We start from the raw sequence: 18,692 nt of genomic DNA, 5'->3' as shown, positions 1-18,692 counted from the left end.
GAAAGTGGGGGGATGACACCGGGATGGGAAACCAGGCCCCTTTCTAACCACAGGCTCTCTATAATGAAGGCATGAAGCCTCACAACCAGCCCCAGGGTTCCTAACCCGTTGGTGTGCTGGATCGCTTTAAAAGTGGGGCAAAACATTTGCTTCCAATGTGCGCATTTGGGGGGAAAGCATCATTGACCACAATGGGAGTTACTTCTGAGTAGACACTAATTGGCCTGTGCTGGGAAACAGAGGATGGGAGGCAGGAAACAGCCCTTGACTGGGGTCACGGTGAAAGGCACACCCCTGGACATGGCCAGCACACCCTAGGTCAGTGCGGGGGTTGGGGCACACAGCAACGACACCGGGGGGAACCCGACTTGAGGAAAAATCAGACTTTAAGCAGTCTCAGGAAATCTGGTTTTTCCCCAATAAGCTCCAGGGTGGCTGCTGGATCATGGCCACAATGTCATGTATCTCTAATGACCTCTGAACACAGCAGGTTCAGAGCACATTGCTCATGGAGAGACGCCCCTCAGGCTACGTATGTATAGGGTTGCAGATTGCAGCCTAGGGGGCAACTGTACATACATTCAGGAACAGAATATTTGCTTGGTTTTAACACTGCAGAATTATGCTGTTCATATATACCTGAAAATGTTTGATAGGCATTCTGGATCAGTGCAATATCTCATTTGAAAAATATAACAAATACTGTATCCTGAATTCTGCAAATTCATAGAAGGTGGTAAAATGATGTTAAAAACGCACAAGTATTAATATAAACCACACTAATTTCCCTTTCCAGTGGGGAAGACGTGTTTGTCTGCTGCAGCAAGAACATCAAGAGCCTCATGGCACCTTAAAGAGTAATAAATCTATGATGGCCTAAGTTTCTGTGGACATCTGATGAAGTGGACAAGGTCCTCAAAATCTTACGCCGTAGTAAATGTGTTAGTTTTTACATTGCCACAAGAATCTTTGTTGTTTTAGCTTTACTCTGTTCAGCCAAAACAACACTAAATGGGAGGGCCTGATTTCGCTTCCAAAAAATGTCCAGGCTTGATGATCTAGACAATGAGGGTACCTGCACCCATCTGCCCTTGACATTTGGACTTGGGAGCTTCAGCTGTTGGGCAGTATGAAAATGTAGCTAATAAAATAAATAAATACTAAAAGGATGCTCTTAGAAAACGTTAGCTAGCAGAGCATAGCAAAGGACTTCCTTTAGTTTCTATACAGGCACGTCCATATGAGCATTTTTACAGAGAAATGTCACTAAGATGTAACTTTTTTTCTTTTTCTTTTTTTACAATTCTTCCATGATTACTTCTCCTTGTAATAAAAAGTACCGCCAGTTGGTAAAACATAAGGGGAAATCTAATCTTAATTTTAAAGTGAAAATTCCTATGGTTGTATTTCTCTGGCATCATTTTCAAGTTAAAAAGTGCTCATATAGCATTTGTACCCACTCTAAAGCTATGAATGTGCACTTACTAGGGGGAGTATATCCCATTAGATGCGTTGAAACTGAAGAAACACACCTAGGACCACACTGCAAGTCAAGTATACTACTGGGCTCAAAATGCTTAGACTTTGCAGATCAAAACAAGTAATTGAAACTGTCAGCAGAATGGTGCAGGAAGTCTAGAATCTTGAGATCAAGTGTAATATGTTCTCTGTCAGAAGGTGAGCCACAGTATCCTATGCCAGGTGTGTGGACTCCACTCTTAAAGGGCAGGCCACTGTAGATAGACCTTGGGCTTCTCCACATGGGGCTTTTATCCTGTGACTGAGATTGGTTATTCATGGACGTTTGCACATCCTTTACATGATGTCGTCAACCTCCAGTGCCTCTCCCATGCTTTCCAATAATTTCCACCACTTTATTTGGAATGGCAATAATGGGGTAATAAAAAGAAACGATTTGAATTTGTCTGTGTAAAGAGGAAGTGGGGCTATAACAAGAGCACCATGTAGTGGCTGTATAATGAAACATATAGCACTTGCAGATAAAGCCCGGAAATGTGTGGTTTTAAGGTTTTATATATTTTATATTTTATTGTGTGCTCTTTGGTTTTAATTTAATTGTGAACTGCCCAGAGTGCTTCTGCTATTGGATGGTATAGAAATAAATAAATAAATGTGTGTGAAGCAACCCATATTGATCCTGCAAAGAATCCAGAAGCAGAAGCCCCAGTAAAGTTGTGGGATAAAAGCCCTCATGTCCTATCTGTGGGCTTCCCATGGGTGTAGTGGTTAGAATGTTGCACTGGGACTTCAGAGCTCCAGGTTCTAGTCCCCACTTGGCCATGAAGCTCATTGGATGACTTTAAAAAGCAAAAATGGTTATTTATTTATTTATTTATTTATTTACATTGCATGTATCATATACGTGGAATTGCAGGAAAGCAGATTCAAATATGTTAGGGAGAAATTCAATGATGAAAAAACCCTGGCAGTTCAAAGGACCATAATTCAGGCTATCTTAAGTTGGTCCAAACGCCCAAAAGCCAGAGGCTCAGGCTGATGCTTTAACAGATGAGCCCTGTGATCAGTGATGTCATTGTGCAATGTCCAAAATTGTGCTTGCTCACAACTTGCCCTCCAGGCACCCACAGTTTTCCTTGGACTTAGTTTCAGCCCTAAATCCAGATGGGGGGGGATGGAATGCATGGGACCAGCAAAGAAGCCCCACATTGTTCTTATGTTCTCATGAGCTGGGTGAATTTTAGGGATGTTGCGACTGCCCAGTGCAGGGATGGAGCTTAATGGACTTGGCCCCCAGGACCTGGCTCATCAAGCCACCATGACTTCCTGGACCTTGTCCATGAGCGTGGCACTGTCTGTGAGCGCCTGGAGGCTGCCCGCCTGCTTATCAAGCCACCATGTAGTGTAAAAATGGTGGCTCGGGTATTCCCATAAATCCGATATTGCAGAAATGGCGGCCATGTTAGGCAACATGGCGGCTCAGGGAGGAAGTGGGAGGCCACCGGACGTGCTCATTGGGTGCATGGGTGTTCAGCGCATGGGTCTGGCCGAGCACTGCAGCTTGACGAGCGGGTCTGCATGAGGCATGTGAGTGGGTACTTGTGAGCAGGGGTGGCAGTGACATGAAGAAATGGAAGCAGTGACAGATTTTATTTTTTTGGGCTCCAAGTTCACCGCAGACGGTGACTGTAGCCATGAAATTAAAAGACGCTTGCTCCTTGGGAGGAAAGCTATGGCCAACCTAGACAGCATAGTCAGAAGCAGACCTTGCTGACAAAGGTCCGTCTAATCAAAGCTATGGTTTTCCCGGTAGCAACGTATGGCTGTGAGAGCTGGACTATAAGGAAGGCTGAGCGCCGAAGAATTGATGCTTTCGAACTGTGGTGCTGGAGAAGACTCTTACGAGTCCCCTGGACTGCAAGGAGGTTACATCAGTCCATCCTAAAGGAAATCAACCCTGAGTGCTCCTTGGAAGGACAGATACTGAAGCTGAAGCTGAAATATTTTGGCCACCTAATGTGAAGAGAAAACTGACTGGAAAAGGCCCTGATGCTGGGAAAGACTGAAGGCGAAAGGATAAGGGGACGGCAGAGGATGAGATGGCTAGATAGCATCACCGATGCAACGAATATGAACTTGAGCACGCTCCGGGAGAGAGTGCAGGACAGGAAGGCCTGGCATGCTCTGGTCCATGGGGTCACGAAGAGTCGGACACAACTTAACGACTGAACAACAACAACAAAATTATTATTTTAACTTTGACATACCACTCTTCATCATATTACGACTGCCCTGGGGTAGATGTGTCAGCACAGTCAGGGTCAGCCCTGCCATCAGCAGCATGAACACTAGTGGGGGGTGGGGGGAGAGATGAAGGCAGGAATCGGTGTCTGAACGATGGAGCAGGACTCCCCAAGGGCTTCTTCAGACGGAGCCTTTATCCTGCTATTGAGATGGCTCACTCATGGACGCTTGCAGGCCCTTTAGGTGACGCCGTGAACCTCCAGGGTGTCTCCTGCGCTAAATGACCTTTATTCCATTTTTTAAATAGATCAGAGATAATGAGGTATCAAATTACCCTGCTTGTGTTCCGCTTGAGTTCCCTCTGTGAAAAAGGAAAAGCTGCAAGAAGGGGAGCTGGACCAATGAATCATATAGAGTAGAAGACTCAGAGAAGGGGGAGAAGGAGGGGGAATGGGGCAGGGGGGAAAGGAAGCACATGTAAAGGGAGTCTGTTGTGATCCTGCAGTTAAAACGGAAGCAGAAAGCCCCCTGTTAAATCTGGGATTTTAGGCTGGTGTAAAGATGCTCTAAGTGTCAGCCTTGAAAGCTTTCTTGTTCCTTTCAGTTTTTCTACTAACTTCTTGCATTCCCCTAACCTAGCGGTTTACCAGGCCTCTGAATTTAGGAAACACCTCCTTACGCACTTCTGTGCATTGCAGATGATTCTGGGGCATATTTCTGGGTGCACACCCACTTCACACAGGGTTGTGGCACAAAACTGCCTGCACCTATTTGTCTGAAATTCGGCAGACATAATCCCCTCATAAGGAACTACTATGTCTGCAAATGTCATCCAATTCCAAGGAACAGGGAAAAATTCTATAGCTATTTGTTGATTTTCAATCATAGTCAAAGGGAAGCATGAAGACTTGGATTTCTGAATGGGCAGCTTCGGGATCAGTCTGAGCCAACTCAGGCTGTTTCCTAAACTGCCCAACCAGGTGCCAGTCCAAATGTTGTGGTCGATGCCCACCCCTGTTTCAGGTCAGAGAGCGATGGCTGAAAATAGGGCTCACAAGGCAGGGGGAGGAGTGCTTAGCCCCCAGGTGGGTTGCTGCCTAGTAGCCCAGGCTCACAAGTGAGTTATCAGCCTGGGTGTCCTGGGTATTAAAATGGGAGCATCAGCATGTTCTGTAGTAGGGGTTTCATTCTGTTTGGAGGCTGGGTGGATCTGCTCTGCTGTTTTATTTGTCTGTCTGCTTAGTCAGAGGAGTTTGTATAATGTTCTTTGCAGCAGTTCAACTCAGCCTCCCTCAACCTGGTGTCCTCCAGATGTGTTGGACTGCAAGTCCCATCTTTCCCAGCCCAACACATCTGGGGGACACTGGGTTGGGGGAGGCTGGTCTAACTCCTATGGTTTTGTTCAGCTGATCCGTTCATGATGGAGGCTGTGAGCAGCATAAGGGGTCCACCCAGGGAACTCCCCGCCCCCACTGGGATTTCCTCCCCTCCAGCCACTCCGAGGAATCTTTTTATCAGCCTGAAGACAGAAACGCTCCCTCGGACTCCCTTGCAGCCACAGCACTACACCACCCACCACCCCTGGTGCAGAGAAAGGGGCTGCTGCAAGGAATGGTCAAGGGCGACGTGGATGGCGGCGACTGGGCGCCAGGAACCAACAGATTTCAGCATCATTGGAATGACGGGCAATTGTGGGTGGCCTGTTCAGGCCACCCATACTTCTGGCTGGAAGCACCATTTTGTGTGGTTTTCCTCAGCCCCTGTTCAAACCACAACACACCTTGGGCAGAGGGACCAGGACAGGTGTCTCACAGGTTCGAGCACTCAGGCTGCCGACTGAGAGGTCCCAGAGCCCTGGGGTTCAACAGTCATGTGTGCATCCCAGTGGGCTCCTGCCCTTGGTCCCTTGCCACACGCTTGCTGGTCCCTTTGCCCCAGGTGTGTTGTGGTTTGAATTGACGGGGGGCTGGCGCCAGGGTTGGAAAGGCGATCTCCCAGCTCTTGCGTGTTCCGTTCAACCATAACTCGCCAACCACCGCAGGTTTTGCCACTGATAGACATACAAGCACAACTTACAAAAGGGGCCCTGCCAGCTGTCCGAGAGGCTGGCCAGGCGCAGTGAATGCGGTGCAGGAGCAACGGAGAACCATGACAGAGGCTCATTCCTCGGGCCATGGGGGGCAGGGGAGGGGAGGAAGAGGCCGGACTGTCAGGCCGTCCTGGCTGCGTGGGGAGGCAAAGAGGCCGTGGCTGTCTGGCAGCTGGGCGGATGGAGGGAGGGGGGGCAGGCCAAGTCAGATGGCGGGGCCCTTCCACAATGGGGGATGCCATCCCCCTGCCCCCAAGTGTGGATCTGAGAACACATGCTCCTGGGACACGCACCCTATGTCCTCCTGTGGCATGAGCGCCAGGGGCATCCATTCCAGGAACGCCACCCGAGCAGCCCAGTCCCTGCTTAAAGCAGTGGGAAGACCGGGGTGGGGTGGGGATCATTTTGGAAAAGAAAAAGAAAGATGAAGAGGAAAGAACCCTCAGCCACCTCGGATTTAAGCCTAAGGTATCACCAACATTTTTAGACACACACCCCTCTGCTCGCACACACACACACACACAAGCCCTGCAAAATTTGGTTGGGCCAGAATTGCGGCCCAACACTTGTTCTGCGCCTTGCGCATCAGATTTGTCTCTTTCTCGTTCCGCTTTTGTTAATGGCCACTGCAAACCATCTCCCCCCTCGTCAGATGGCCCTTTCTCTTTCGCTCTTTGCTGCCAGCAACTCGCATTTCTTCTCACTCCGGAAGCAAAAGAGAACAGCAAAATTGTACGGGTTCTGTGGTGCACCATTTCTGAGATTTGTATGATGAGAAACAAGATTGCACCTCGTAACGGAAAGCATGTTTCCAGAACGACAGAGGAAGTGGGTTGGTTTGTTTTTAAAATCCACCATGTTCATGTTCTGTTTCTCCTGTTTCTCTATCCAAAACAAGATATTACTTATTTATTTCAGCGTATAAGAATATTGATGATTCCACCTTCCCGACAGAATACTGCTCAAAGCAGTTAACAATGACAAGAAAATTAATCAGGGTACAAACTAAAACATATTAGAAATGCCCCCTGAAAATCACACAAACCAAGGAAATAAGCAGCACTTAAAATGGGCCAACTGAAATGCCAAAGTTCACCTGAAAAGGAACGGTGTCCCCCCCAACCCCCTCCAGCGGAATGCTACCAAAAAGCAGGCGGAGGGGGCACCCTGAGGTTTTATGGTGTCTTATGAACTGCTTACGTGACATTGTGCTCAAAGAACAGAACTCCAGAGCAGCAGCACGCTCTAACCGTGAGGTACTTACTGTGTTTTCCAAGATTCCCAGCTATGCTTTAGACTTTTACATACCCAACGTCTTCTCTAAGGCACATGTTGCTTTTTCCTGAATTCAGATGGGGAGCTTTGCTTTCCCATGTTACTTCATAACCACAGGTTCAGAGGCCAGTGAGAGGGTCAGCATGTCAGCATAATGCTTTTGCTAGAATCAAGCTGATTCAAACTTAATATAGGACCATACCATAATAGCGCACTTGCTTTTTAATTAAAATCGCCAGGGTCTTGCCAGACGTTTAAACAAGTGCAAGGAGTTTGGGGGCAAATATATGTCACATCCAGTTCCTGAGAAGCTAATGGACTTTTCCTCGGTGAGAAGATGGGTAATGGCAGTGAGCTCCCCTGGCAAGCCGCTCACCTGCCATTACTAAGCGCTGGGTGTGCTCTGGGATGCGGGCCACCCCCTGCCTCCCCGGAAGAACACAGTGGCCAGCAGGAGGTAAGCCTGGCCTGTCCAGCAGCCACAGAAGGGGCAGCTACAGGAAGCTTTCTTCCCTCTCTGGGCTAATGCCATGTCCTAACACCCTCTCGTCACTCCTCATCCCATTTCTGAGGTCACACAGCAACCTTGGGAGGGGGGCCACAGCAGAGCTATCCATGGCAGTGGTGAGGGCTGGGGAAAATCCCTGCTCTGGTTCCCCCACTCCCCAAGCCTTGGTGTGGGTGAGGGGAATCCTCCTAGCTGCCTGGCAAAGCAAGAGACACAGACAGAAATAGGGGGATAAGAAATGATCACACACACACACACACACACACACCCCTGCAGGAGAATTAGATTCAAGTTATTTAATTTCTTTTTTGCTAATTAGTGGGGAGAATATGGATTCAGCACCTAATTCTACGCAGGGACAATTACACAGAGTGACTGAGAAAAAAGGAAAAGAAAAAGTCTGAGAGGAGGATTGAGTTAAAGCAGAAGGAATGGATAAACAAGCAAAAGTTGAAGCCCTGCGCCACTCCACCCTGCCCCAGCACAGAAGGAAACGTATCTGTTCCCGTCCTACTCAGAAGCAGCTACACCGTAGATCAAAGAGAAATGGAAGATGCGGAGAATGTTCATGAAATGCTCAATGGAGCACAACCCCTTTCCCAAATCACAGCGATGGGCACCCCTGCTGAGACGTGCCCGAGCATCGGAAGGTGGGCCTGTCTGTAACTCAGCCCCACTCCCTCCACCCCCCTGCCCCCCTGCCCCCACTCAGCAGTTTCAGAGAAATGAAAGTCGGAGACGCCTCTTCTTTGTGTTCTTTAAGAGGAGTAAAAAGAACAGTCTCTGCGTCTCCTGCAGCTCCAACACATGAGTTGCTGAGAAAGGTTTGTTCTGGAGCGGATTCAGTTCTGTTGTCTTCGGAGGGAAGCCCGCTTTGACTCGGAAGGCAACAGAACTGGACCAAAATGGGCCAATTCTACTAACGCTTTAGGCCTTGTCCAAAACTGATGCACATGCCTACTTTGCAGGCATGAGAACTGTTGCATAGACATGAACTGCACATTCTTCACAGAACTGAGATGTGCATTTTGCAGGCATGAGAGCTGTTGCATCAGGGCTTGTTCCTGAGTAGATCTGCCTAGAATCGGGCCAACAGTTCCTTTCGGTGTCCTTGGCCCTGTGCCCTTTGCCCTGCCCATTGCTGGAATGCAGCCCCCGAGACCCTCCCCATATTGGAATTCAGCCCTCAGTCTGAAAAAGGTGCAACACCCTTTCCATAATTCCCTCATAAGGGGCTACTGTGCCTGAAACTTTGCCCAATTCTGAGAAACAGGAAAAAAATGTTATATCCATTTGTTGATTTCCAGTTATAGTCAATTTCTGGATCCAGATTTGGATTTGGGCCTGACTGGAATCGGGTAGCCTCCCCGCATTGGTCTGAGCTGAATCAGGCTGTTTTCCAAATCACGGTACTGGGTCTGATGTCTGATCTGAACCCTCTGGCCCCCAGCATGGATGGTCTTGTGTGTGACGGCCCCACCCACTTGTGCAGCTGCAAAGAGTTCTGCAGGGGCCAGTGCACCCCCCCCCCAAAAAGATTGGTCACCCCTGTTCTAGACGGATTTTATAGCTGGCTTGGTTAGAGATATAAAATTTCCAGAAATGTTGAACCCATTGAAAAAAACCATTTTTCCATAGGGGGTTATTGGGGGAAAGGGAAAATGGTGGGGAAAATGGGAAAATATGCAGTACTTACTTTTTTAAAAGTACTCTTTACAAATCTAAAGTCACTTTGTTGCTTTAGGACAGCCTTTCCCAACTTGGTGCCCTCCAAACATTTTGGACTTCAGCTGCCATCAGCACTAGGCAGCATGGCCAATGGTCAGTGATGCTGAGAGTTGTGATCCAAAACATCTGGAGGGCACCAGGCTGCCTTGGGAATATAAAATATGTTATGTATAACTTTGTTTGCTCATGAAATTATCATTAAAATTAAAAACTTTAAAAAGAAAACTCAGTTAATTTGTAATTATTGTCTAAATAAACTGTACTTTTACATTTATCATACCATACATGATAATTTTATGAGCAAAGCAAATTATTTATAGCATATAATTAGGTTTCTGCTTTGTGACTGACCAAAGAAAACTTCAGCAAGTAGTCCTTGGACTACTGGAATCATCCTAGAAGACAGAAGAAGCAGGAAGAACTGGAGGCAGAGGAAGACTGGTGTGCAGCATCTGTTCCTGTTTGTAAGGTAGTTTAGGGAAATTCCTAAACCTGTTTCTGTTTGTGGGGTGGAGTTTAGGGAAATCTGGTCTGAGGAAAAGCTGTTGAGATTTTATTTAGCTCGGAAAGACTCACCTATTAGAAATGATAAGCATCTGTATTTAATTTAAGAACCTTTAAGATCAACCTATTATTTGAAGGACATTTTTTTCCTCATTTGTAAATAATTTCCATTAATAAGCATCTTAACTTTTGTTCCTTTTGAAGGGTTGTTTCTACTGGTGGTGTCAATACCATGCCTATGCCTTAGGAACCAAGCTACTGAGTTCCTTTTAGATAGAGAGGGTTTGTACTAGTGGCAGCAGTTAAAAGTTTTTATAGTTCAGGCAGCATTCCCTAGTGGTGAGGTCTAATTGGGAACTGTAGCAGTGAGTTATATAGTCCCAAGCCTCAACAACAACAACAACAACAACAACAACAATAAAAACATTGGTAGGATAACACACATGCTAGTCTGTCAAATCTGGTGGCAGTGGTGGGATAACCCACAGTGTGTTGCGTGTTTTTTTTACACATCTGGGTTTTAGATTAGAACTACATTAATTGACAGTTACAGCATCTATGGAGAACAAGCCAGAAACACAGGACAAAACCCAAACTGTCAGGAATGTACATTTTCTTCCATATTATGATATGGTGACTCTACTTACATGTTGGGAAACTGAATATGACCTGGAGCATCCCTACATTTCTATCAGTAAAAGATATTTCATATCAATAATGTTAATAAGGAATGGAGGAAATAACTATTTGGGGAATCTTACAGAGAGAATTAAAAAAGTATCCCCCCCGCCCTGCCCCATGGCTTCATTATGTCCAGAACGTTTACATCTCTCGTCTGTTTATAAAAGTTTTATTACAAGGTTATGAGAAGTCTTTTGGGGGAGCAAAAACTGAGGAGTTGTTGTTGTTGTTATTGTTGTTCAGTTGTTAAGTCGTGTCCGACTCTTCATGACCCCATGGACTATAGCACGCCAGGCCTTCCTGTAACTACACTGTCTTAAATATTTCATTCATCATTTTAAAAGAAAATATTTCATAATCCAAAACTGTTCAATTTTTCCATTTCTTTAAGATAAAAACAAACATGGCCCAGGGGAGAAATTGAAAAAAAAAAAACTCCCCCCCCCTTTTCTGGGTTTTTTTCAGGGCCTTCTAGGGATGTACGAATCCCTTACCTGGCTCCACAGTGGGGGATCTGCAGCGGGGGGGAGGCACTCCGTCCCTCCCCCCGGAATCCTCCCTGGCCAGCTCCGCTCCGCGGCAGCTCCACAGAGCCACCAACTAGGGCCATCCGCAGCCAGAGTTCCAGCCGTGGCCGGGCTGCTGCGGCCGCAAATGGCAGCCGTCGTAGCAGCCGCCATTTGCGTCCTGCCAGGCTACCGTGAAAGGGCTACGTAAGTATTTACGTAGCCTATCATGGCAAAGAGCAGTGGCGCAAACGGCAGCCGCTGTGCTGTTTGCGCCACTGCTCTTTCCGTGATAGGCTACGTAAGTATTTACATAGCCTATTACGGTAAAGGCAGCCACACAAATGGCGTAGTGGCCGCCATTTGCGTGGCTACCTTTACCGTGATAGGCTACGTAAATACTTATGTAGCCTATCAAGGCAGCTTGGCAGAACGCAAATGGCGGCCGCAACAGCCGGCAGAAAGACCAGCTGCTGCTGCTGCCGGCCGAGCCCCAGTTAAGTTTTGTTCCGGGGTGATTCCGCGGGGTGGCGAGGGGTGGGAGGCCATTCCGCCACAGATTTCGGGGGGATTTCAGCATTTGGCCGAACTGAAATCCGTGGTGGAATTCTCCGCCATCCCTAGCAGCGAGTCCACAGAGCTGCCGGCCGCTCCTGTCCGCAGCCAGACTTCCATCCGCTGCCAGGCTACAGACGCAAATGGTGTCCAGTGTAGCGGACGCCATTTGCGTCCCTGCCCTTTGCTGTGATAGGCTACGTAAATATTTACGTAGCCTGTCACAAAAAGAGCAGGGACGCAAATGCCGTAGCAGACGCTATTTGCGTCCCTGCTCTTTGCCATGAAAGGAGCGGGGCAGGGGGGAGTCTTGTATGCTTCTGAGTAAGCGTAATTGTGCTGCAAGTCTGCAACCCTCGGTGCACTTACTTGGGAGTAAGCCCCATTGAACTTAGTGGGGTGCTCTGAATCAACAGAGGATGTTGATTCTGAGCTTGGTGGGGCGGGGATCAGATCTGCGTCCCTTCGTTGCAGGGAGGCATTTCACCCTCTTCCCCCTCCAATGGAGAAATGTGCTCAAGCATTTACATGGCAGGCACACGGTTTGGCGGAGGCAGGAGTCGCCTTCCAACCATGCGCCCTCCCCTCTTTGCAAGGAAGGGAGGGAGCACAGTTGGCAGGCGACTCCTGCGCATGCGCCTGGCCAATCTGCTTGGTCTCCTACCATGCAAGGAACCTTCCCACCTGATCTTCCCTTCTTGCCAAGAGGATCCTCGCTCAGGATCTCCCGGGTGCAACACGGCCCACAGCCCACCCTCAATGCCTTCCTCACCCTGACCGCACCCCCAACAACCAAAAACAAAAGCCCACAGCCAACCAAACACAGTGGTTTCTTCCGCTATGGAAAATTTAATGGGGAGGTCATGGCGCTTGTGTTCCGTGGGCTGGAAGAAATACCACATCTTTTGCTTTTGGGGAAAACACGGGATAGGCTGGGGGAAATGGTGGGAGACGCCTGGGAGGTTCAGGACATCATCCGAAGGGCCCGCAAACGTCCATGGGAGAGCCCTCTCAATCGCAGGATAAAAGCTCCGTGTGAAGAAGCCCTGTGCTCACTCTCCTGGAAGTCTATCCTGCTTCCAAAAATGTGATGTGGGCACGGAGATTGAAGGTGATTAACTGTGTGTAGAGAGGTGCCATTTTCAGATTTTGCTGCTGGGACAAGCCTCATGTTGCTCACACTCCAGCCTCTCTCAGTAAATCAGCCACCATCGACGACAGGGCTGTATTTGTGTGTCTCGGGGTGGCAATAACTACGCAAGAACAATCAGAGCAGACAGTGTCTGCAGCGGCCCTGTCTTGGGTCCCTGATTCAGCCGGATGATTGTATCATTGTATCATTTGTGAACCGCCCAGAGAGCTTCAGCTATTGGGTGGTATAGAAATGAAATAAATCTACATGACAGGGATATTTCAAGCAGGGTTGTGCTGTGATGTTCATGTGCAGCATTAGAATTTGGTCATGTCTCGTGGACAGGATAACCAGACACAATTTTCATTGCCTACTAGGCTAAAAGCTGGCTGACACAGCCTTCTCCCCACGTGCGAGCTCCTCGGAGGTGATGCCATGGGATCTGCTGACAGCTCAAGGCTGTGAATTTGGTCCTGCTTAGTTTCAGAACCAAGACCAATGGGGTGCAAGATGCCACAGCCGGTCACCAAGTCGCGTCCAAGTAGACAGATATCACCACTGACTCAGAACTGAACTGAAATGCAACAAAGACTTTATTTAAGAAAATGGAGGAAAATGGACAGTTAGCATGGTGGTTATATGAGCATAATTTGCAAGTTTATTTGTGATTACATGATCAGCAGTGAAAGAAAATGCAACATAAATGAGAGATTATCTGAAACGAACGCAGCTGACAAAGCCGGCACGAGGCACAATGCAATTAAAATAGCTAAGCAGGCTCACAGCATCGCTGTTTGAACGGATTCCACCACAGCACTCTCCAGCACTCTACTCGCCTTTCAAAAGCTAATCCAGACTTGCCAAATGGCTTGCCCTTGAGACTAATAACTGCTCTGGGAGAGAGTGGGGGGGTTAGCCCCCTGGTGTGCCATGGCCCCGATCCAAACCATCCACCCCTCCCCCATGGCTGCTTTTAGCAACAGCAAGACATCGGAGATGTATTCATGTCTGGTTTGTCCCTACGTCAGCTAATGTTGAACTGTAGGTCTCCAGCCAAATTAGATTCTATCACCCTGCTACAATATTATCGAAACAAATTCTGGCCTTTAATTGGAGGGCCTTTGCTATATCCATTAGAGTATGTTGCATCTGCTGGAATTCTGACGCTTCCACTCCTCGAACATTCGTTTTTGCTGCTCAACCATTATTTTGCTCTGCTTTGTCATTTCTTCGCTGAACTTCTTGATCAATTCTTCCTCCATAGCTTTCTGGTCCTTCTCTAGCATTTCTTCAGTATAATACGGGGCCTCTCTGTTCCTTTCCACCAGGGCATCGATCATACAAAGCAGTTCGGTGACCTGCTTCTCCCTTTCCTGGCCTTTCGTCCTGTTGTTGAAAGCGACAAACCGGCCGCCATACTGAGCGATCTGACCCTGAAGATCTTTCTCTCCCTCCAACAAGAACTCTCTGAGAGGTTTGTCACCCAGGTCATCTTTGCAGGTGAACAAAAGGATCATGTAGTCCTTTGCTTTAAGGCTGAATATGTTTTGGATTAGCTTGGCGACCTCCTTCTCCTCCAGGCTGAAGCGCCCCAGTCGAGTGACTTGTATAATGGCGTGTGGCCCCGGGTAGAGGTGCTTCACGCACGTCTTGACTTCTTTGCTAGTCTTGTGTTCTGGAACATTGGTGTCAAAAAACCCCGGCGTGTCAACAACCACAATTTTCCTGCCACCTATTTCAATATCCGCTTTTTTACAGTTCTTTGTCACTGAAGCGGGTGACACGGTAGACTTAAATTTGTCACTCCCCAGGATGGTGTTCCCTGTGGCGCTTTTCCCAGCTCCTGTTTTACCAACAAGGGCGATCCTCAGTTCGGTGCCTATGAAAAACAAGTGACAGAATGTAAGAAGCTGCCATGCAAGATAATCCCCATGTGATCCGCATGAGAAGCCCATGAGGGGCCAGGCAGGCCGTTGCTGCACTGATGCGGAATGCTCCAAGGGAGCCACTTTGCTCCAGCGAACGCTGGAGGTGGACTGAGGCCTCCAAAGCTCCCCCCGCCCTGGTCTGAGGCGGATCCTTGAAGACCCAAAGACGTTAGTGACCTCCTGCGCCGTTGGGCAAGCTTGGTGGAGGGGGAGGCACTTGACTCCTCAGGTGAACTGGGCTCAGGGAAGGCCAGCACAGGACCTGGCTGGGGTTCAGCAGCCTCGTGACAGCCCCAAGTCCAGGATCAGGAACTGGTCCAGTTCCTCAGCCAGTGATTTGGCGGCCCGAGACTTGTCCAGCTCATCCTCCTCCATCTCTGACCTTGAGGGCCATGACAGGTACCCATCTACAGATGGTGGCCAGAGAGATGCCAGAGGGAGAACTGAGAACATGGCCAGATCCTTCCCTGCTGAGAGTCTCTATCACCCAGCAGCTGTGGCTCAGGGACTCATTACACCCCTTGGTGTCCCAGCAATCTGCAAGACTCTTCCCCCACTGCGCACGTGTGCGCACACACAGCCACTATGGCAGAAATGGAGGACTTCCAGCCCCTCTCGTCCACCAGCTTCTCCCTCAGGCCCTTCCCCCCATCAAAAATCTTTTCTTCAATCAGCAGCTGGTCAGAGAAAAGAGATTTTTCTGGCTGATAATCCCATATCTCTGATCTCTGGAGAGATTGCAGATAAGGGATTTTTCCTGCTCCCCCCCCCCCACACACTGAATTTAGGCTCTTCCAACATCTCTATTGGCACCAATGGAGGCTTTTTAAAAGCCTAATCACAGTGAGGGCATTTTCCGGGGTGGGGGTGCAGCTGGGGGGGGCAACCCTCAGCCCAGAGGGAAAACAAAAGCAAAGCAGAATGAGCGTTTCCCAGCCCACATGCACACACAAGTGGCCTGAGAAAAACAAGCACAGCTCTATTCCTTTAGTGAAGGCAAAATGGTTTACTGACATGTTCTTGCACCAGAGATGCAGGCACTGCCTAGGGTGTCAAAAGGGTTCATTCAGTCCATTTTTACAAAACCAGAAGGAGCAGGGAGCAGTCCATGGGTGCCCAGCAACAGAGGAAGGCAGAGAGCGAGAGAGAGGAGCAGGGGAGAAGTGGGAAGGAGGAAACCGGAAGCCACATGAGTTCCCAAGGCAAGCTGTGCCCAAAACATGTCCCCGTGCGTTAACGGGATAAGCGCCAAACGGTCCCCTTCCTGTAACTTGCAGACAAGGTGGCCATATTCTCCACAACCCTCTCCTCCCCAGTTCAGCCCCCAGCAATTCATCCCTCCCCCATGGCAATCAGGATTTTAAAAGTCTCCATTTGTGTGTGTGTGGGGGGGCATTTTCAGGTGGGGGGAGTGTGTGTGCATGTGAGAGAGAGTGCATGAGTGTGTGGCTGGGGTCTGTCCGGTCACCTCAGGGGCCACATTCCAGCCATGGGGTGGACCTGCCCACGGCTCACATGGCACCCCTGGCAAAGGGCTGGATGCACCCGATCCCATCTGATCTAGGGATGTACGAAAGTCACTTACCTTTTCAGAGACATTTGCGGTGGGGGGGAGGCGCTCCGTCCCTCCCCCCGAAATTCTGGCCGGGGGGTGCTCCGTCCCTCCCCCCCCCAAATCCTGGCCGGCCAGCTCCGCAAATGGCAGCGGCCGTAGCCGCTGCCGTTTGCGTCCCTGCAGTCAGCCGTGATAGGCTACATAAACGTTTACGTAGACTAAGACGTGCCAAAATAAGGAACGCAAATGGCAGCGGCCGTGGCCACCGCCATTTGTGTACGCGCGTTGTTGTTGTTGTTTTTTAAGTCAGCCGTGATAGGCTACATAAACATTTACGCTACAGCCGCCGCCATTTGTGTCCCTGCTAGCCAGCGGCCAGATGTCTGGCTGCTGGCAGAGCCGGCCAGCGGCTCTGCAGAATCCCTGCGGAGCACAGCCGGCTGGCCAGGATTCCGGGGGGGGGGGAGGAACGGAGCGCCTCCCCCCCCGGTGAGGATTCCGGGGGGAGGGACGGAACGCCTCCCCCCCAACCATAAACATAGTCCACTTAAGGTAAGTACCTTTCGTACATCCCTACGTAAGATAAGTCGGTGAGAAATAGGCCACGCAAATGGCGGCCGCTGTAGCCGCCGCCATTTGTGTACACTGCGTGTTTTGTTTTGTTTTTACTTTAGCCGTGATAGGCTATGTAAATTCTTACGTAGTCTATCATAGTGTGAGGACGGCAATGGTGGCGGCAGCAGCCCTGCCGCAGCTGGCCAGCAGACCAGCCGCCGCCACCGCCGAATCTGCCACCGCCACATCCGCCCCAGGTAAGTGCCATCCCCGGGGGATTCCGCAGGGGGGACGGTGGGCAGGAGGCTCACTGGAATCCATGGCAGAATTCTCCGCCATCCTTACAAATAATGCACAACAATGTAGTCAGTGTATTTTTTGCTATGAAACAAACATTGATGTGGTTTGCCAGCATTCACTCAGCTTCTTGAAGGCCTCACCTGTGCTGCTTTCAGCCATATTCTCAGAACTAGGATAAGTCCAAAGCCAATATTCAGGATATCTAGATTTAACACAAAAGGAACAAAACAGAGAATCATTTGTAAGCCACCTTGGCAGCCAGTTTGGCTGAAGGGCAATACAAAAATGCTATAAAGAAATGAGTGGACGTCCCCCAGTAGCCGGAGAATTGCGCTTCCCAAAATGCTGCTGCACAGAACTTTGTGTACATAGATAGAAAAAAAGGCAGTTCTGGTCTGCTGAGGGACTCCCTAACGCCCCCCCCCCCCGCCCCGGTCAGTGGCAGGCCATCTCCACTTCCCCAGGGAAAAGCTACGCTGCTTCTCCCAAGGGTGCTTAAGCTCAAGCCATGGCAAGGCTCCAGAGCCAGGGAACTGGGGGTCAGCCACCGAGGGCGCCTGTCTGCCTCCAGCCAGTGTCTGACCCTGATTAGAGGCAGACAGCAGATCTGGATGAATGAATGCTCAACCCAGTTCCAAATTAGGCTGATTCAGAAAGATCCAGGACACAACCACGTCAAAGCAGGGGTCCCCCAAAGTGGATTAATTCAAATCCAAAACCTCAAGAGTGATTTGCATGCTCACAGATACACAGGCAGTATGTGCCTGCAAAAATTGATAATTTCATATGTTATTTATTTATGACCTTTATATCCTGTCTTTTTTCCTCCCAGGAGCCCAAGGTCCTCCTCCTCTCCATCATATCCTCAAAACAACCCTGTGAGTTTTTATTTTATTTTATTTACAACGACAAATAAACAAACACATTGCATTTAATTTTATTTATTTATTAATTAAATCTATTAATCACCCATCTGGCTGGTCACTCAGCCACTCTGGGCAATACACAAAGCATATAATAAAACAGTTTAAAACAATAAAATTCTACAATAAAAACATTTCCTAAAATACCCTAACCCACCCCAAATGCCTGCCTGAACAACCACGTTTTTAATGCACAGCGGAAGCTCATTAAGGAGGGGGCATGGCGGAGTTCTGTAGGAAGGGAGTTCCACAGAGTGGGGGCCACCACAGAAAAGGCCCTCTCCCTCATCCCCACCAGTCTAGCTGTCCTGGCTGATGGGACAGAGAGAAGGCCATCCAAGGCTGATCTTGTTTAGGGATGTACGAAAGTCACTTACCTTTTCACAGCTTTGATTCGCGGTGGGGGGGAGGCACTCCGTCCCTCCCCCCGGAATCTTCCCTGGGCTGGCTCTGCTCCGCGGCGGCTCCGCGGAGCCTCCAGACAGGGCCATCCGCAGCCAGAGTTCCAGCCACGGCCGGCTGCTGCGGCCGCCATTTGCTTTCTGCCAGGCTGCCGTGACAGGCTACATAAGTATTTACGTAGCCTATCACAGCAAAGAGCAGGGGCGCAAACGGCGGCCGCTATGCCGTTTGCATCCCTGCTCTTTGCCGTGATAGGCTACGTAAATACTCACGTAGCCTATCACGGCAGCCTGGCAGGATGCAAATGGTGGCTGCTACAGCAGCCGCC

The sequence above is a fragment of the Heloderma suspectum genome, chromosome 5 (genome assembly GCF_057233095.1).
Source record: "Heloderma suspectum isolate Gila_16-S chromosome 5, 16-S_ref, whole genome shotgun sequence".
Lineage (NCBI taxonomy): Eukaryota > Metazoa > Chordata > Lepidosauria > Squamata > Helodermatidae > Heloderma > Heloderma suspectum.
The sequence above is the reverse complement of the archived record's forward strand: the minus strand, read 5'-3'. Positions refer to the sequence as shown.